Source organism: Zonotrichia leucophrys, chromosome 4, assembly GCF_028769735.1.
Source record: "Zonotrichia leucophrys gambelii isolate GWCS_2022_RI chromosome 4, RI_Zleu_2.0, whole genome shotgun sequence".
Lineage (NCBI taxonomy): Eukaryota > Metazoa > Chordata > Aves > Passeriformes > Passerellidae > Zonotrichia > Zonotrichia leucophrys.
Window position 1 is genome coordinate 50737463 of NC_088173.1, and position 19520 is coordinate 50756982.

Consider the following 19520-nt stretch of genomic DNA (forward strand, 5'->3'; position numbering starts at 1 on the left):
TAGTGGACCCCTAAGTACAGTCCATAATTACCTACCTGTACTTGCTCAAGGTTACATCTCCCCAGCTAAGGAGTAAGACTGATTTCTAGCTGCTAATAGCTTGACTTTATCTGCAATAAGAAAGGAACTCCTTAATACCCTTGGAGGGGAAAAAGATTAGCACAGAATGGAATTAAATTATTAAATTCAGAAAAGTAGAATTTTGGATTAATGTCAGGGGTAAAACTGCCATGGTCATGTCTACTAAACTGTGGAATGATCTCCCAGGGTGAGTGAGTGATGGAGCCCCTCAGTGTGAAGAATGAAAACAGCATCAGGCAAAGCCTCAGGAAATCAGAGTCTGAGGAGGCAGCATGGCCTGACTGTGGCAGTGCAGGGACTGTGCCTGTGTGGGAATGTCCATTGTCCATTCACAGAACCTGTTCCTGTAAAATCTGTTGTGTTGCTCAGGTGGCTGTGATCTGCAGAGCTTTAAATCCTGCTTGCAGTTAACTTGTTGGGAATCTTACAGGCTGATCCAGCAGCAAGCCCTCCGAGGACAGCAGTGACTCTGGCTGATGCTCCCCTGTCCCATCCTCATCACGTCATGCCTTAAAAACGCTTCAGACTTGCATGAGGTAGAACATGGGTATTACTGGGCATTTCTGCTTTAAGAAAAAGTCTGCTTTTCCTTTTTCAATTTTTTAATCCCAAGTTATGGGCTGATCCAAGGAACTGTGGCTGCTCTGTTAGTTGGGAACTGCTCCCTTTCCACTCCAGTTACTTTTTGTGCCAGTAAACTGTTTGTGTGGCAAGTGAAGAAATGTCTGTGCACCAAGATCAGGGTGCAGTCTCTCTCTCCATGGAGATCAGCTTGCATTGCCTTGTTTCTGGATGACACCCATATGAAAGACTTGCAGACGTAATGAGAGGATACAGGTTTTAAATTTAAAATTATGATATGCTGTTGTCACATTATTAAACAGATTGAATTTGTGAATTTTTGTAGATTACCCAAATTTAGGAAATAGTATTTCTTAGTGCAGTATTTCTTGGACCTGCTGTGATGAGTAAATACTGGATTGCATAGACAGTCATTCAGATTAAAGACAGTGGGATTAGATGAGGGAAAATTCACAAACTTGCTTTGTGTAACACTCAGGCACCTCACAAGGTGTGAGAGATTTTACCATCCAAAACAAAGGTGTGGACACATGCTAGTCATGACCCTTTTAGCTCTTCTCTGGAAATTCTTGTTTCTGCATAAAAGAAGAAACAGGAGCAGAGAAGCAGCAAGTGAGGAAATGCTCCCTCTCCAGTCTGTTTGGACTAAGTGTGGGAAGCTGAGAGGGAGCAGGGCTGCCTGAACCTGACCTAGGGTGTGCAAACAAATCCATTTCCTGTGGCTTTCCTCCCCGTAGACCTGGGGAACAGACCCTCTGCAGGTAAGCAGGACTGCTTCAAAGATATGTGGTGGCAATTCCAGTTTTCCTTTGTACCACAGAATATGTGGAGCCCCTGGATTTTGTCCAGCCACTCAGAACAAGGCATTCAGTCGCCTGTCTTTAGCTCCCTGGCACCAGTCATGAGGCAGTGCTGACAGACTCTTCAAAGTCTCGTGGTTTGGGTCTGTTCAGGGAAAAAAAATAATGTCTCTTGCCACTCATCAGATATGCTGGAGGGCTCAAAAAAATAGACATGGAAAAGCAATAGCCATGGCTACTGTCCTGGCTCTTCACAGATGTTGGCTTTCCCATTCCTCAGGTTAAACTGCTGCTGCTTCACAGTGCACTTTATCTCCTGGAATGAGGTTGGTGCCATTCATTTATCATCTGTATTTTTTTCTATATTTGGGATTTTTTATAGTCTGGAAAGCTTATCCCCTATGATTTTTGGTTTTACTTGGCTGGCTCCATTTGCATGGTAACTCCCTTCCAATATTTCCCATTGTGGCTCAGAATGGCTAGGGAGCTGCACCAGGTGGGAGAGCCAGGATCTCAGAGGAGCTCTGCAGCACAGGTCCAGCAGAGATGTCTGATCCAGCAAAACTCTGCATCAGCCTGGGGCACAAAATAGATCCTTACAATGGAAACGGAATCTTTCATTTGCTCTTCATATTTTCTGCCCTTGCTTTGGGTTTTTCTTCCCTTGCAATTGTCAAGGCAGCATCTGGGAGTTTTATGAAACAAATGTTACGCATTAAAAGCCTATCACTGCCTGCCAGAAAGGAAAATGGCATCTTATTGAAAACAATATGTAATGGTTATTGCTGTCTTGTTGCAAGTTATGCCCTTGAAAAATATTAGGGACTTATTTAGTAGCAACTGATGGTGAGGAAAAGCCCAACTAAACAGAAAATTAACTGTTGTATTATCTTTTACACAGCTTCAAACACCATCCTACAAATGCCTGCTTTGTTGTTTTCATAGCTGTGTTTACAGTTGCCTCAAGGACAAGGAACAACACTTCTCCATTATGCTTCTGTTGCCTCGGTGTTGGAGTCATAAATAATTGCTGTCTGGTTTCACATACCAGCCTTGGAGCAGCGATGGAGACACTGGTCCTGACCAGGGGAGCACAGCTCCAGCCATGTGAGTAAGAGGGCTAGAGAACAGGGTCTTCTGCATGAGGAGTGATCTCTCTGCAGTCTTGGAAACGCCGTCTCACAGCTGGTTTGAGTTTCTGATTCATTTTGACAGCACCTGACACATTCCTGCCTTAAAGGCCAAAGCTGCTCCTTGCCAGCCCCGTGTGACAAATGAGAATATCTGTGATGGGTTAATCTGCTCTTCATCAGCTGAGCCTGAGAGCTGCTCTTGGAAAGGGACTGGGGATGTTCAGCACAGGCACTTCTGGGGCTGTCAAAAGCTCAGCCTGAGCCTTGCTGAAGCAGACCAGAACTGATGGATGTCATAGCTGAGAAACACTGGGGGATCAAGGCAGGTGCCAAGTTTTCCCAGTCACTCGGGATTACTCTGTCAGTGAACCTGACTGCATAACTAAATCTGCACAGGTGCCCTCCAGACAGAACAGGTTTTGCAGGACCTCACTGGCTAAAGAGCTCCAAAAAAGGTACTTTGTGTTGTTCTAATCTGTGTTTCTGGAGCTGAAAAATAGACAAAGGAATTTGAAAATATTTTGAAAAAACCCTGAACCAACTCAGTTTATTCCATGTATGTCTACAGTGGCACCGCAGGTTTGGCTGGAGTGTTTGGCATAGTAAAATTAATATGGATGTTTGGGCTTCTCAGAGTTTGGGAATCATAGAATCATTTTTGTTGGAAAAACCTCTTATGATCACTGGGTCCAGTGGTGAAATTCTAAACGGGCTTTGGGCTGCCCCCAAAGGAATGATTGCCTTGGGTCTCAGCAATGCCGTGCACTTGGGGCTGTTCAAAGGTGAGCCCAGCTCAGGAGTGATGTGACACATCATCCTGTACAAAACATGAATCTAACCCTACAAAGGTCAGAAAAACCTAACTGGCCACTTGATAGGTGATGCTCCAGCAAACCAGGCATCCATTGGAATTCCTTCCTGTAGCAGAGCGTTCAGGGGGAGTTCGGTCAGAGCCGTGCCCCGGTGCCCAAAGCCCTCAGGCGGCGGCTCTGAAAGCGCTGGATGGGGTCCGTGGAGTCTCTCTCCTGGTGAGGTGACCCCACAGTCCTGTGGCAGTGAATGCCAGCGGTGTCAGAGCCACCGGGGACTGGGCTCCTCTCCCCTGGCCGCAGAGCTGTGCCGGAGCTGCAGGGACACCGAGCAGGTCATTGCCCGGTGCCACTGCCCGCCCAGCCCTGGGATGTGACATCCGGCAGGGCACGGGAGCTGCAGGGAGCGAGTGAGTGAGTGAGTGAGGGCTCTGCCCTGCCGGTCACAGCCACAGGCAGGGCCTGTGGGAGCAGCAGGGGCTGCTCTGGGACAGGGAGTGAGTGAGGGCTCTGCTCTGCCGGTCACAGCCACAGGCAGGGCCTGTGGGAGCAGCAGGGGCTGCTCTGGGACACAGACACTGCAGAGGGAATTCCTTTCCTTGTCCAAGTCAATTCAGTTGATTTGGATGGGGGAATCCTCCGAGTCCTCCTCTGTGCAGTCTGTCACAGTTGCTCACGCTGTCCCTGAGAGAGGCAGGGCAGCTGCCATGGCACGGGAGCGCGGCCATCCTTGGGGAGCTGCTGCTGGGAGCTCCCTCAGCCTGAGCTCAGGGCCCGGGCAGGAGCGCCCGGATCGTCACCCGCTGCTGCCGCTCCGGCCTGGGCACCGGGCACCCCTCCGGTTGCCCCGGGCCGAGCGGATCCGTGGGTGCTCCTGCGCCGCGGGAGCGCCGGAAGCCACGAGCGGCGTCGCTCCGTGAGCCGGAGGCGGCACAACAAACCCGGGGTGGGGATAATGGGATATCACACTGCTGGGATAACACGGTATTGCAGATAGGCTGCGTTCTATGGCATCCTTTCAGGGGAGGCTTCCTGCCTTCTTATCCCGTGTGGTTTTCTACTAGCCTGAAGCAGTTCTCACAACAGAATCAAATGTGAGAGGTCCATTCCCTGCCATCATCTGTGGGGATGTCCGCAGTCAATTCCATGACCCTGTGAACTGAGACTAATAAATTGGGCATTTTTCTGGTCTCAGAATCGGAGTCTTAAGTCCTGTGGGTTGTTGTTTTTTTGGTTTTTTTTTTTTGTGGTGGTGAAGGTGAGGAGGGCTTAGGGACAAAGTCTCCGCTGCTGGCACTTGGGCCCAGCCCCATCTGGCCAGGCCCAGGCTGTGAAGCAGGGACTCGAGGCCTGTGTTTCGGGAGTGCAGAACGAGGCTCGCCCAGGCCTGAGCACAGAGGCCAAGTGCTGCATTTTGGGGCCTGGGGACAGAGCCCAAATCCTGCGTGCGAGTGCTTGGAACGGGAGCCCTGGCCGGGATTTCAGGGTGAGTGCAATTATGCGGTGACTCCTGCGGGGCTGGTTCTTTGTAAGTGCTGTCTAAATGAACCATTTCTGACAAATACAGGCAGGAGCAGGGGAAGAATCTCTTCAAGGTATTCTGGAACACTCAAGGAAACAGCAAGGACACACAGGTTATAAAGGAGAGCGGGGGGGTCAGTCAGATTCTAACACGAAGCCATTAACCACAGAAACAGTGATTACAGTCTATATCTTACCTGAATTTATACATTTGATCTCATTCGCACTTACAGTTCATAAGCTTAGGATTTAAAATGCCTTAATTTGTTTTGTTCTGTGACTATTTGGGATAATATGATAACATTTCATACCAGAAGGTGGTGGCCACAGCCAAACCCTGAATTTCCATCACTACTGTTTCAGTGGATTTCCTTACAGGGATTCAGCCTCTCCCTGACCTAAAGGTGGCTTTTTGTCACTTGGTTTGCTTTAAATGCTTCCTGTGCCATTTGTGTCCCTTATCTAGCGAGGAGCTTCCCATGAACTGTGCAACTCCTTATGCCGACAGCATTTTCTCACTCCTTTCGATGAGTTCTGGACCCTGGCAAAAGGAAAATCCCTGGGAGCAACAGTGTCAGGAGGGTGGCTGGTGTGTCTGTGACACGTTCAGTGCTCATTAGGCTGTGACTGCACTCACACTAACTAATGGGCACGAGAGCAGCAGGCCGGGTTCGGCCGGGCTCGGCTCCGTTCGGCTGAACTCGGAGCCGCTCTCAGGGTTCGGCCGGGCTCGGCTCGGTTCGGTTCGACCGACCCCGTAATGTTCAGGTTGGTTCGGCTGATCTCGCGTTGGTTCGGCTTATCTAGTTCGGTTTTGCTTATCTAGTTCGGTTCGGCTGAATGCAGTTTCGTCCCGTTCAGTTCACCTCAGCCAAACTCGGATCGATTCGGCAAATCCCGGCCAGAGTCGGCCCTTCGGGTACGCTCGGCTGTTGTCGGCCGCACTCGGCTCTTCGGCCACACCTGACTCTGCTCCGCGGTGCAATGGCGGCCGGTGGCCGGGTCCCGCTCTCCGGCCTGAGCCCCGTGAGAGGACAGAGCGCTGGCACAGCCGCCTCAGCCCGGGTCACCCTGTCCCTGCCCGGACCCGCGTCCCCCGGAGCGCGCCCTGCAGCGCAGAACGCGGCCTCGGAGCCAGGAGCGGGGCCAATGCCCTCGGCCCGGCAGCGGCGGCGGGAGGCGGCGGGCGGTGCCCTCAGGTGAGCGGCCGGAGCGGAGCGAGCGGGGCCGGGGGCACCGGGGCACCCACAGCGGGACGGGGCTGCTTTGGGCGCTGCTGCTGCGGGGGACCCGCTGGGGGTGGGACGGGGCTGTCCCGGCCCTGCGGCTCTCTGGGATCCCGTTCCGTGGAATAAAGCTGGGGCTCGTCCCGGCTGCGGGGGCAGCGCTTTGTTGTGTGCGAAACAAAGTTCACTCCTTAGAACTTTGTCACGTTTGTTAAGGGATGAAGGGCAGCGCTGGCGTGCTGGGCTGTTTGCCGGGAGCAGCTGGTTACCTTAAACCGTGTTCTCTAGATTCTGTTCCATTGCAGTGGTGTGTGCATGTTCATTAGAGTTTATACATGTTAAAACAGTCCTTGGAGTTTAGATGTTCTTTTGCTTGGTTTTGACCTCCGTGCCATCTTGTGGATTAAGCCAATATACTTTATTTCTTCCTGTGGTGCCATCCTGTTTTATTTGCACTCCCTCGTTATTTGATAACGAGGGTCAATAATTTTTCCCCTTTTTTTCGGTGCTCTGGTTTCTGTTTCTGTTATCTTGTGTTTCAGATAAGATTGTCCCCAGATGTGGGAAATCACCTAATTATCTTACACCATTGTCTGAGTTCCTTACATGTAAAAGCGTTTTACCATTTCACAGTCTCTGTTATGCTACAGTCTAAGATAGTATCTATCTGTTACACTGCTGTTTATAAAAGCTCTGCAGTGCATACATGAACTGACAGATTGTACTTTATCAAGAGCAGTAGTCACAGATTGTGCTCTCTCAGGGTTGTTGTGGTCAGTAATGCTGTGCCACAGCTAATACATGAATGGCAGAGGCAATAACTGCATTTGTTATTTTTCACACTGTGCTAGAGCTAACACACGAATGGCAGAGGCAATAACTGCATTTGTTATGTTTCATTCTGGACTGGGCTGGGCTCTGTGTCCCGGGAAGCAGCGGGATGGGGGTCCCTGTGCCCACCCCTGGGTCCCAGAGAGAAGCTGCTCCTGTGGCTGCAGCTGAGGGGCGCTGGGAAACCTGAGCAGCCCTGATGGAAACCCATGGAAAACCGGGTTTTGTTGGGTTTGGGACTTGCCATTTCCCCTGATCCGTGTGTTTTGCCTTAGGAAACAGGAGCTGGGCACCGAGACATTTTGTTACCCTAGAGGGGATGAGTTTATTTGTATTTATTTCCTGAGGCACTGGAACGATTTGGGTCTCAGTTGGCCTCCGAGAGGCTACTCTGTGTCCTGGGTGGGGTGGTGGCGATCAAAGGGGTGAAAGCTGGGGCAGGAGGGTGGGCAGAGGGGAGAGCAGTGGTTCTTGGGGGATTGCATCTGGAAAGGGCCCTCAGGTTCCTGCTGGGATCCTGGGAACAGAGCTGAGAGTGGCTGAGCAATGAGGGCAGTGCAGCTGGAGTGCTGAGAGTGCAGAGGCTGGAGTGGCTGTTGCTGCTGCTCTCCTGGTGTCCCATATCCACTGCTGGGCTGGCACCCTCGGGGCAGGGGTGGATTTTAAATGCTGCAGCAGCTCCCTCAGATTGGGTGAGTGTGAGGATGTCCAGCTCTTCCTTAGGGCTGGGAGCATGGCAAGGGTGCAGAGCTCATGGTCAATCTTGTTTAAACACTTGGAATAGCAAAATATTCTAAAACAGAGACTTGGAGGAAATAACATAGGTGAGTCTGTTGCAGGGATAGGTACAAGCTGTGTTTATTAAAGATGCACACTGCTGGATGTTTGTCAAACCCCTCTGGGGACAGAAGTGTCCCCAGAGCTTCATGAACCCCTTGTTTCCTGCTGCAGGGCAGGGTGTGCCCCAGGCTCCGGGCTGTGTGGCTCCTCCTGCCTGGAGCAGGGACACCCTGAGCTGAGCACAGAGCTTGGGTTGGTGGGGCAGCTGGGGATGGATCTCTCTGTGCCTGGGAATTGCTGTGGCTGTGTCACTGTCACAGCTGCAGGGCTCCCTCAGCCCTGGGCCCTCAGCAGCACTTGGGGCTCCTGGGCTGGGCTCTCAGTGCAATGCAGCGTTGGTGTGGCTGCCATCAGCCTCTGTGCTGTGCCCCCCTCGGTGCCAGGGCACAGAGCCGTGGGCAGGCTCCATCCCCTGTGCCAGGGGCTGCCAGCAGCACTGCTGGGCACCAAGGGCTGCCTGTGGAGCTCTCACAGAGGGGCACACACTGTGCCCTGCAGCGGGGCAGTGCCGCTGGCAGGGACTGGAGTCAGCTCTGGGCCCAGGGCAGGTTTGTCCCACAGAGAGCCCCTGGGACAGCTCAGAGATGTGCTGTGCCCTTGGGGCTGGCACTGAGTGCTGCAGGTGATTGTGCTAAGGGGAACTGAAGCTTTCTTAGAAAAGCCATCAGCTGTAAGGGGAATCTGTGGAAAAGAGGTGCTTGGTGCACTGGCTGGTAGCAGGTCCTGGGCTTTTCTCTTCTTTCCTTTAACCTGTTCTTAAGGGGAGCCCAGAACTGCAAAATCAAAAGGAAGGGGGATGAGGGGTGAAAGTTGCTTTTAATTTTTTAAGTGTTGCTCTGGATTTTGGTGTGTCAAGTGGCACTACCAAAACAGCATTGGCATAACCGAACTTTGGGACTCTGCACTTCATTCCTTTATGTGTTTGTGGGTGCAGGAAATGCCAAATCCCAGAGCAATTCTACGTCTGTAACTTCAAGTGCAACATCTTTAAAACCAAGTGCTCAGTGTGGGCTTTCCACGTGGATGCAAATGGTCAAAGGCCTTTCTTGTGTCCCAAAAGCAAAAACCCTTTCTCTGTGAGGTTTTGGAGGGGATTCTCTTTGGGATTTTTGTGATGCAGCATCCCAGGTGTCCCTGCCTTTGTGCCAAGTCCAGTGGTAAAGGATGGAATGGCTGACACGTGGGGTCTGGGATAAAAATGATTCTGTGAAATTGGGCAGAGAATGCAGTATGGAAAATGAGCTTCCTTTTAATGTCTGAAATAGTCAGGAATAAAAATGCTGGGAAAGGACACGTTTGTGTTTGAATTGGTGTCACCTGTCATGGGTAAAACCCATAGGGAGCAATCACAGCAGGAGTGTGACGGTGGTCACAAAGGCTTTGCAGGTGAAGAGAGGCAAGAATGTTGATCCATGTTCACAAGGCTTGATTTATTATTTTATGATATATATGCTACATTATAACTATACTAAAAAGAAATAGAGAGGAAAGTTCTCAGAAGGCTAGCTAAGCTAAGAATAGAAAAGAATGAATAACAGAGGAGCGCTCTCTGACTCTGTCCCAGAGAGAGCTCAGTCCTTGATTAGCCATTAATTATACACATCCTTCAGCCAATCACAGGTGCACCTGTTGCCTTCCACAGCAGCAGATAACCATTGTTTGCATTCTTTTTCTGAGGCCTCAGCTTCCCAGAAGGGAAAATCCTAAAGAAAGGATTTTAATGAAAAGATGTCTGTGACGGTATGAGAGCTGGGATCCCTTGACTTCCTCAGTGGACTTAATTTTCTGTTTCTCCTCTCTTTCAGAGCAGGCAAAATCACCAAACTCCTCCCATCTTTGCCAAAAGCTTTGGTGTTTGGGCAGCCAAAGGCAAGAGGCCTCAGCACCAGGGCTGTGGGGTAAGTCAGAGGGACACAGGGCTCCTTTTTTTCCTCTCTGCTGGCATTACCTGCCATGGGAATGCCATTTGTGCCAGCCCAGCCCCAGCTGTGTCTGCTGGACAAGGGCAGAGGTGAAGGGACAAATGCCAGAGTTCCCTGGGGCTGAGGGAGCTGCGGTGCTGGCTGTGCCCTGAGGGGCAGCTTGGGCACTGTCTGTGCCCCCAGGACTGCTCTGGGGTCAGGAGCTCTCAGAGCATTCCCAGCTCTGCCAGGGGGGCAGCTGCTGCAGGGCTGGGTGACAGCTGGGGCAGGGCCTGGCACAGGGGCAGGGCTGGGAGCGTTTGGGAGCACTGGGAGGAGAATGAGGGATGGTGTGGGCACAGAGCTCAGCTCTGCAGGGCACTGGGATCTGGGAACAGCTCCAGCTCTCCTGGTGCCCAGGGATGGGCTCTGAGGGACCGGGCTCACCTGTGGCTCTCCAGGTCAGCAGGAACAAGGGCAATATGGGGCCAGAGCTGGGGCCCATCAGGCTCTGTTTCCCTCTGGGAAAGCACAGCAGTCTCTGGGCTCAGGTGAGTTTCCTGCAAGTGCTTAGAAGAGCAATCCAGGGAAAAGGGAGTTCAGGAATTGCACCTGCTGCTGGGAACAATGCCTCAGGCTTGCTCAGTTTGTGTCTGTGAGACGTGGGCTTTGGGCTGGAGAGGGGCTCTTGGGAACAAAAGATGGAGTCAGTCCTCTCCAGGGATGTGCAGGGAAGGACTGAGTGGTAGGGAAGGGGAGTATTTAGAAGTGATATCAGCATTTCACCCAAAATTGGGGTGGAGCAGTGATGGGGGTGGTTGGGTTTGCTGTGGGCCTTGTTATTCCTTGAGCAATTTTTCAGTTCTGTTGCATGATTTACTGTCCAGTATCTTTCTACCAAAAACTGACAGAAATTTAGGTTCAGGATTAGAACTTTGGTCCATTCACTGCAAAATCTTGCCAAGGCTGGAGGACTGGGGTGATGGCTGCTCTCAGCAAAAGTTATTTATAATGCTGTGTCAGATTCACCTCAGTGCTGGGCAGGAAAGGTGAGGGTTTGCATCAGCAATTCTGCAAACAAGGCCTGGCTGATGGCTGATTTGTTTTGTTTTTCAGTGAGCCAGGGCTGGCACAGGGAATGGTGCAGGTGCTGCTCTGGCAGTGGAGCTGCTGCCCTTTGGAGCCATTTTAAAGGTGTGATCATGGAACATTTTGGGGGCTGTTTTCAGCAATCTGGGTTTAGAGCTCCTGTCCCCAGCCCGTTGCTGACCCTGAGACATCTGCTCTGGTTTCAGGCTGTCCTTGCTGGAGCACCCTGATCCCTGCCGTGCCCTGGGACACAGAGGGAGTCCTGTCCCAGGTGGCCGTGGCACCTTGGCAGGGATGTGGCAGCAGCCCCAGAGCAGCTGGAGGTGAGAGCTGGGTGTGTGAAACTGAGCAGGGCTGACCTGGGGCTGGGGGAAGGGGAGGAGTTTCCATCCCCCTGGAGCTTTCTGCTGGCATGGGGCAGCACAGGGAGCAGCATTCATTGTGCCCCTCCATGGGTACTGCTGCCCTGGTGTCTCTGCTGTGCCACCAGACCGTGGCACTTTGCTCCTGCCACTGCCACCCCCCCGGGGCTGTGCCCTCCTGCCAGCCCCCACAGGAGCTCCAGGGTACCTGTGTGCTCTGCTGGGAGCGTTTGCTGGGAATGTGCCTCATCCCTGGCAGTGTCCCTTTGTCCCTGGGCTGGCAGCCAGAGCTCGGGGCTGCTCAGGCTCAGGGCTGGATTGCCAGGGCACTGAGAGGGAGCAGCACAGGGAGGGTGACAGAGAGGGGCTGGCAGAGCCCAGCTGGCAGCTGTGCTGGTGCTGCAGGTGGGCTGTGGGCACTGCAGGGAGGGACTGTCCCCTTCCCTAAGCAGCCCTGTGGATCCCAAGGGCTCCTAGAGCAGCATTCCATTCCTTACTTCCCTTTGTGCAAATTCATTCTCCCAATTGCCATGAGCCATTCTTTGATTTCTCTAGGAGAAAACTCCCAGCAGAGACAGATTGCACTGGAGGCCAGAGTTGTGTTTGGAGCAGGGAGTGCTGAGAGCTGTGTCTGCCTGTGCTGCCACAGCCTGAGCACAGCCTGGGAAAGGGATTGGGGCAATTTCTGATGCCCAGTGAAAGAACACAAACTCACAGCCCTTCAGCCTGACAGTCCCTCCACTGAGCTCAGCACACACCCTCAGAGGTAAGTCCAGCATCTGAAGGAAAAAAAAAAAAAACACAGAAGAAAAAGGTGATTTGTTTTGCTTTAAAGTTATTTCAAGTTCTTATTAAAGCCCAGCCAACATTTGCTCTGGATTTTGGTTGGGTGAATAACGAGCAGTGGGCACAGATGATGCCATTCATGCCCTGAAAACCTGGTGTAATCTAGAGAGGATACAGGAACTGTTTTTGTAGGAAAATGGAATGTGAGGGGATGTCAGGGGCAGTGAGGTGGCATTTGTGAGGGAATTGCTGAGGTCATTGAAGGGAGCCCAGCAGACAATTCCCCTGGGAAATCCGAGGGCCCACAGCCAGGACTCTCCAGGGCTGAGGGGGCAGCCTGGGACTCACTGTGTGCTCCTTCCTTGGCAGCAGCCAGCAGGGAAGGGACAAGAGGATCCCTGTGGGATGAGGCTGGAGAGAGCGAGCGGAGGAGCGGCCTCAGGCTGGAGAAAGGCAAAGGGACCAACGTGGTGTCACCAGGGTACCTGTGAGGAGCAGAATGGACACTTGGAGGCCACATGGAGGTGAGGAGTGGGTGGTTTGGGGCAAAGTGTGAGTTAATCTACAGGGAAATAAGCAGGGGATATTTAGGAGGGAAAAGCTGAGGTGATGAGCTCACCCACCCTGGCACAAGGTGTGTTTGCACAGCCTGGGGCCAGAGGTGAAGGTCAATCCAAAGCTAGCCCTGCTCAGCCTCTAAATCCCAGGATAAATTGTACAGGCTGCCCACTGAGGGATTAAAACAACATGAAAATGAAACCAAGAGCATTAATGAGATTGCTGGGAATCCCATTAGCTTGTTGTCAGAACTCCTAACACAGTTCTGAGCTTTGATGACAAGAAAGCATTTCTTTATTTGGGTTATTTACTGTGTGGGATTTGGGGTTTATTTGGGTTTTAAAGCTCTCATGGTGGCCCTGACACTGCTTAGGAGCTGGTAGGAAAAGCAGAGCCAGAACTCCTGGCAGGCACAGGGTGTTTTCCCCTATAGTGGATGGTGGAGGAATTGTTTGGGACCTGGATTGTCCCTCTGGGTGATGCCACTTGCTGTGATTTGTGTAATTCCATACATTTAATTCCCAAAGTTTCCCAGCCCAGAGGTTTGAGCTGACAGGGCAGGACAAGGATTGTTCTCTGTGTGGGGCCCAGATTTGGGGTTCCCTGTCAGCTGTGCTGGCTGTGATGAATTACACCCAGAGCCCCAAATTCCCTGCTCCATTCCCACTGCAGTGACCTCCCAGTGCCCCATGGAGTGTGGGCATTGCCATGCAGAGCTGCTGCCTTGGACAGCAGCTGTGCCAGGAGCAGCAGAGCTTCCAAGGAAGCTCAGCAGCAGCACAGGGACAAGGACAGGGTTATGTGGCACAGAACTGGCATTTATAACCCTTCACCCCAGTGGTGTCCCTGGGGGCACTGGACAGAGCTGCCTGAACTGAGCTGGTTTCACCCCCTGAGCTCCAGGATGGAGAACATCCAGTCGGTGTTCAAAGCAGGAGAAGGCAGTGCCAGATGTGCTCCCAGCCTGTGCTGGGGCAGCCCCTGTGCCCAGGGGGGGACATCTCTCCCTGCAGAAGCTCAGCTCCTTTCAGAGCCTCAGCAGTGGCCTCTCCAAATTCTTTTCCCTCAGGAAAGGGATGCACATCCCTGTCTGCAGCACACCTCCAGTGGGACCTACCTGTGAAAGCTTTCCTTCACTTGTGCACTTGCAGCTGGATCCCTGAAAAACTCCAAACTCCATCCCACTGATTTCCAGGTATCTCTGAGGGCTCCTGCCTGGGATTCAGTATCTGTGGGGGAAGATTGCCTTGGCTCTAATGCTGCTGATGGATGATGGCCTCAGGCTGGGGAGGAGGGAAGGGATTTGGGGAGGCTGGGACATACCTGCAGCTGTGTGGGAGCTCTGAACCGGGAATTGCTGCGTGAGCCCCTGTGCAAACAGGCCGTGCCTCCATTCCCAGGTAATGCCAGCTGCTCCTTGGGCTCCTCCTGGGCTCTTGGTGCTCTGTGGGGGCTGGAGCATTTCCACGTGCCTGCTCAGAGCAGCCCCTGGCCCAGGAGCCACGGTGCAGGCACAGCTGCTCCTGCAGATCCCACAGACACGAGGGGCTGCTGGCCTTCAGGAGCTTCTGGCTCCTCCTGCCCTGCGCTCCCAGCCAGCTGGGACACCCTGAGGGAACACCGGGGAGCACGGCTGGCAGCGAGCAGGAGACACCGAGGCCTCTGGGCACAGAAACAGCCCCGGCCTCAGCAGCCACCACGGCTTTGGCCTGGCAGCGCTCACCTGCAGGAAACGCCCCTGCCACTCTCCAGAGGAACCCTCAGGAATTGTCGGGTTTGCTTCTTCCTGGGGAAACAAAGAGACATTGTGTGAGCACATTTACAGCTGCTGGGTAAATCCTGGAAAGGGCAGAAAAAACAGAGTCATGGGGAAGAGTTTGGTGCTGACAGGTTGAGTGCCAGCCAGTTCTGCCCTAGAGCCATTGTGGGGGCTGGTATGCAAAGCAGCATTCACAGAAGGGAAGGGGCTGCATTTGTAGGGGAGCTCTCTTACTGGCAGCAGTCACTCCCATCCCACGCAGGACTTTGGAGCAACCCTGGGATTGGCTCAGGTGTTTGGAGCAGGGTGCTGACAAAGCTGAAAGTCTGTGATCAATGCGCTGCTGGGCCGGTCACTCCTCAGCATTTGACTCGATGATCCTCACAGCTCTGGAAATAAAGAGCAAAGAGTTTTCACTGGGTTTTTCCCTCGTGTTTCCCTGGGCTCCAGTCCCACCCCAGGCACAACGGGAGCTGGAGCAGCAACACCTCGGCCCCGGCGGCCGTCCCAGAGCTCCCGGCCGGGGCACGGCAGCCCCCGGGGTGCGGGCACGGAAAAGGGGCTGCGGGCGCTGCGGCTCGTGGGGTAACCGGGCAGGGGGCTCGGTGTCCCCCCGGCGTTACCGGGACGGGACGGGACGGGCAGCGGCGCTGAGCAAACGGTGATGCCGATGGGATCTCGGGGCCGGTACGGGCGCTCTCCGTGTCCTTCCCGCTTCCAGCCGCGATCCAGCAGCTGCTCCGAGGAAGCGTCGTTCTCCTGGCGGGCACGGCAGCGGCACAGCACCGGCTCCCTGCCGCCGCAGCCGGAGCGTGCCTGGAGCCCCGGCGGGACCCAGCCCCGCGCCGGCCGCAGCCAGAGCGACGGCGCCTGGCCCGGAGCGGCTCTTCCCGCCCGCAGTGATGCCGGTCCCGATCCCAGCCCCATTCCCACTCGATCCTCCGGCCCCAGCACCCCGGGTACCCACCCCAGTACCCTGCCCGCCAAGGAAGAAGCGGCGCGGCCCGGCTCCCACAGGAAATACCGGCGGGACCGGGACCCGAATCCCCGGGCCCAGATCCCGATCCCGGTCCTACCTGAGCGCCTCGGATCCCGCACAGCAGCAGCAGCCCCCAATCCGGATCCCCGCCCAGCGCTCCGACCGCTGCTCCCGCCGCATCCCGAGCCAAGCATCCCCCGCAGAAAGCGGGACGGGCGCGGATCCGCCGGCATTTATGGGCGGGAGGGGGGCGGGGGGGAGGCGGGGCCCCGGGGGCGGGGCCGGCACAGGTGCGAGGGGCGGGGCGGGCACAGGTGTGAGCGATCCCAGTGCGGCTGCGCGGGGCGGGGCCTTGGGGGATTTAAGGCGCAGGGAGGGCCCAGCGTAGCCATTTGCTCCTCGGCGTCCAGTGGGGGAGGGTGCTGTCGGCCGGGGCTCTATATTTCTTTTTCTTTACTTTTCTGTTCTTCTGCGGCTTTTTTCCGTTGCATTTCTTTTTCTCTACACCTCTCCTTTCCACCCTCCCTTCCTCCCCTCCCCCCCACCCCCCCCCCCCCCCCCCCAAACCCCCCCTCGCTCTCCCCCCCTACGGCCGCCCCCCGCCCCCTCCCTCCCCTCCCACCTCTCTATTCCCTTACTCATCCCTACCCTACTCATCCCTACGCTACCCTACTCTTCCATCCTCTCCCTTCCCTCCCCACCCTGCTTTCCCCCCAGCCCCGCCCCCTGCCGCCCTGCACACCCCGACTTCTCCTCACCTTCCCCTCGCGTACCCCTCCGCTCCCCCACTCTCGTTCTCCATTCCCCGCTCTCCTCCTTCCCTCGCACCGCGGGGCTCGGGGTGCCGGGCAATAATAAAGCCCTGAGGGCCGGAGCCCGGCGCCCCCGCCCTCGCTGGGGTCCCCACACGGGGCCGGAGCCGCTCTGCGGGTCCCCCCATTGCAGTTCAACACAGCGCCCCACACCGCCGGGGCTCCGGCTGTCCCTACATCACACTGGGGGGTCCTGGGGTGGGGGGCCCCGGTTACAGGGGCTCCCTCGTTAGGAGGGGGTCCCGGGCGGGAGGGGGGTTAGGAGGGGCCCCCTCCGGAGGAGGGGGTCCGGGGGGGGAGAGTAACTCCCCCTCCAGGTCCTAACCCCTCCCCCCCCCCCCCCCCCCCCCCCCCTCCGGACCGGGGCCCGGGGGGAGGGAGGGAGGGGGGCGGGTGGGGTGGGGGGGAAAGGACCCCGGGCCACGCTGGTGTGTCTGGCAATGTGTGGTTGTTTTTTTTTTTTTTTTAACTGTATGTTCACGCAGCGGAGTGACGTGCCCCCCTCTGCTTCCCCCCACCCCACCCGCCCCCCCTCCCTCCCCCCGGGCCCCGGTCCGGAGGAGGGGGTCCCCGGGAGGGGGCCGGGGCTGGACCCCGTCCGGAGGAGGGGGTCCGGGGGGAGGGGTTAGGACCTGGAGGGGGAGTTACTCCCCCAGGCCCCGCCCCCCCGCCTCCGAAGGGGGCCCCCCCGACCCCACCCCAGGGACCCCCCCCTCCGGAGGGGGCCCCTCCTAACACCCCTCCCCCGGACCCCCTCCTCCGGAGGGGCCCCTCCCCGACCCCCCCCCCAGGGACCCCCTCCTAACGAGGGAGCCCCTGTAACCGGGGCCCTCCACCCCAGGACCCCCCAGTGTGATGTAGGGACAGCCGGAGCCCCGGCGGTGTGGGGCGCTGTGTTGAACTGCAGTGGGGGGACCCGCAGAGCGGCTCCGGCCCCGTGTGGGGACCCCAGCGAGGGCGGGGGCGCCGGGCTCCGGCCCTCAGGGCTTTATTATTGCCCGGCACCCCGAGCCCCGCGGTGCGAGGGAAGGAGGAGAGGGGAGGACGGGGAGACAGGAGAGATGGGGGTGGTGGGGACGGGAATGGAGAGGGGTCGGAGTGAGGAGGGAAGCGGGAGAGGAAGGGAAAGGCCGAGGGGGGAGAAGAGCGACGGTGGAGAGAGGAGGAATAGAAGGGAGAAGCGGAGAAGGGACAGGACAGGAAGAAGTGGGGGGGCGGTCGGGTTTGGGAGGAGAGGAAAGGAGCGTTTCAGGGCGAGAGGGAAGGGGCAGAAAGAAAGGAAACACGCGGAGAAGGAAGGAGGGGTAGAGAGAGGGACAGAAGGGGAGGCCAAAACCTCCGTGCCTCACCTGCGGAGCCCGCACAGGGAGCTCCGTCCGCACCGTGCTCTGAGTGAGCAAATGGCGGTTGGGGCGATTTCCGGGATCTAAATCACCTCGGCCCCGCCCCGCGCAGCCGCTCTGGGGCCCCGCACACCTGAGCTGGGTCCGCCCTGCACACCTGAGCTCGGGCCCCGCCCCTGGTACTGCCCCTTGTGTCGCCCGGCCCCGCCCTCTTTTCGGTCATGCCACGCCCTTTCACCGCCCGGCCCCGCCCCCTGATCTGTCAGGCCCCGCCTACTCTGCCGCCCGCCCCCTCCCCGGGATGGGGGCGTGGCCAGCTCTCACGGCCCCGCCCCTCACACCTGTGCCAGCTCCGCGCCCGCACCGGGGAACGGCCGCGATCCCGCAGCCGGCAGCGCCCCGTGCCCGCGGCCATTCCGGGCCCCAGACCGATCCCCGGCCCGGTGCCGCTTCGATCCGCCCGGCGGGGGAGAGGCGGCACGGCCCGGCACACGCCAGCGGCGCTCTGCCCCCCGGCCCGGGCACGGTGGCGGTGGCCCCGCCGCAGCGCCCCCTGCCCGCTCTCCGTGGCCCCTCCCCTCGCACCTGTGCCGGTCCCGCCCCCCGTCCCCGCCGCTCCCGGGGCCGTCGCTCGGGAGCCTCGCTCGGCGCCGTGCGAGCCCCGCCCGACGGCTGCTCCCGCGGGGACCGCTCGGAGCCCGGGGCGCTGCCCGGGGCCGTGACCGTGGCCGGGGGTGCGGGGGCCGAGCGCCGCCTGGGTCTGCCGGGGGTCCCGGGCCGTGCCGCCTCTCCCCCATCGGCATCGGGACCGGGATCGGTACGGGGCGGGAGGAGCCGCTCCGGGCGGGCCTTGGCGCCGGGTCTGACACCGCCGCTCCCGCCCCGGAGGAGCGGCGGGGAACCGGGCCGGGACGGCGGCGGCCGTTCCCCGGTGCAGACTCGGAACCGCGGCCAGGACCGGGCCCGGAGCGGGGCCTCCGACCGGCACCGTGTGCTCGGGGAGCGGCCCGGCCTGTGGGCTCTGTCCCCCAGCTCCCCGGGCCGTGACATGAAAGTTTGGTAAGGAAGAGTTAATCCAGGAGAGGAGGCCATTCCATGAGTCTGTAATTATTTATTTTCAGCTTTCACACATAAACCATCACGAACAAGGACGTGGTTATCTCCTGCATCGGCAGGATTTAGTCCCGAGCTGCAGCTCACTGTCAGTGCAGATCCCTGGCAGAAAAGCCCGGGATCTTCCATAAAAACCAGCTCTGTCTCCGTCACGGAGGTGAGGGCTGGGAGGGAACATCTGGCCTCAGGGGGAGTGCAGGGTGGATTTGGGGGCCAGCGGTCTCCCTGCAGCAGCTGGATCTCCATCCTTCCCTCTTTGCTTCCCTCTCGTCAATTGCCCCGGCAGGACTAGTGAGGATCCGCTGGATCTTTTCCTCTTCCTCTAGAGTCTCTTAGGACCCAGAGGATAGGATGGTGAATTCTCGTTTTTCTAGGGACAAAGGGAAAGCTGCGCTGTAGGGAGACCCCACAGAGCTCTGCAACACTCCCAGCAAAAGTCTGGCAAGGGGCTGCAAAGCAGAGACCCCAACCCAGCAGCGGCAGGAGTGAAACCCGAGGTGCGGCCTGGAGCTGAGCTTCCAAGGACATTTGGCTTTGCCCAGCAGCACCGGCGGGTTTGGGGTGCTGGCATCCCAAAACAAGCGTGTCTCCTTCCTCAGGACCAGCCCGTATCCTAAGCACACAGGGCTTTCCACTCACTCACTCGCTCGCTCACGGGGTGCACGGAGCGCTTTTCCTCCCCTCGTGGCCCGTGTTCCTCCCGCATCCCTCACAGAGCCCGAGGTCTCAGGGCCGCCCATCCCCGTTTGTCCAAGTTCATGATTCAGTGCGGAGCTCTGAGGCCCGGGCAGCCAGGCCCAGGCCCAGGCCGAGGATGCTGCTCGCCCTCTGGGTTAATCCTTCTCCCAGCTGCTGCCCCTGCCTCCATAAAAGCCCGGCATGGACTCCCGGTGCCGCTTCCCTGCCGGCAGGAGGAGGAGCCAGCGCCAGCATGAGGGCAGCCCGGGCCCTGCTGCCGCTCTTGGCACCGGCCCGAGCCCGAGCTAAGGGAGGTG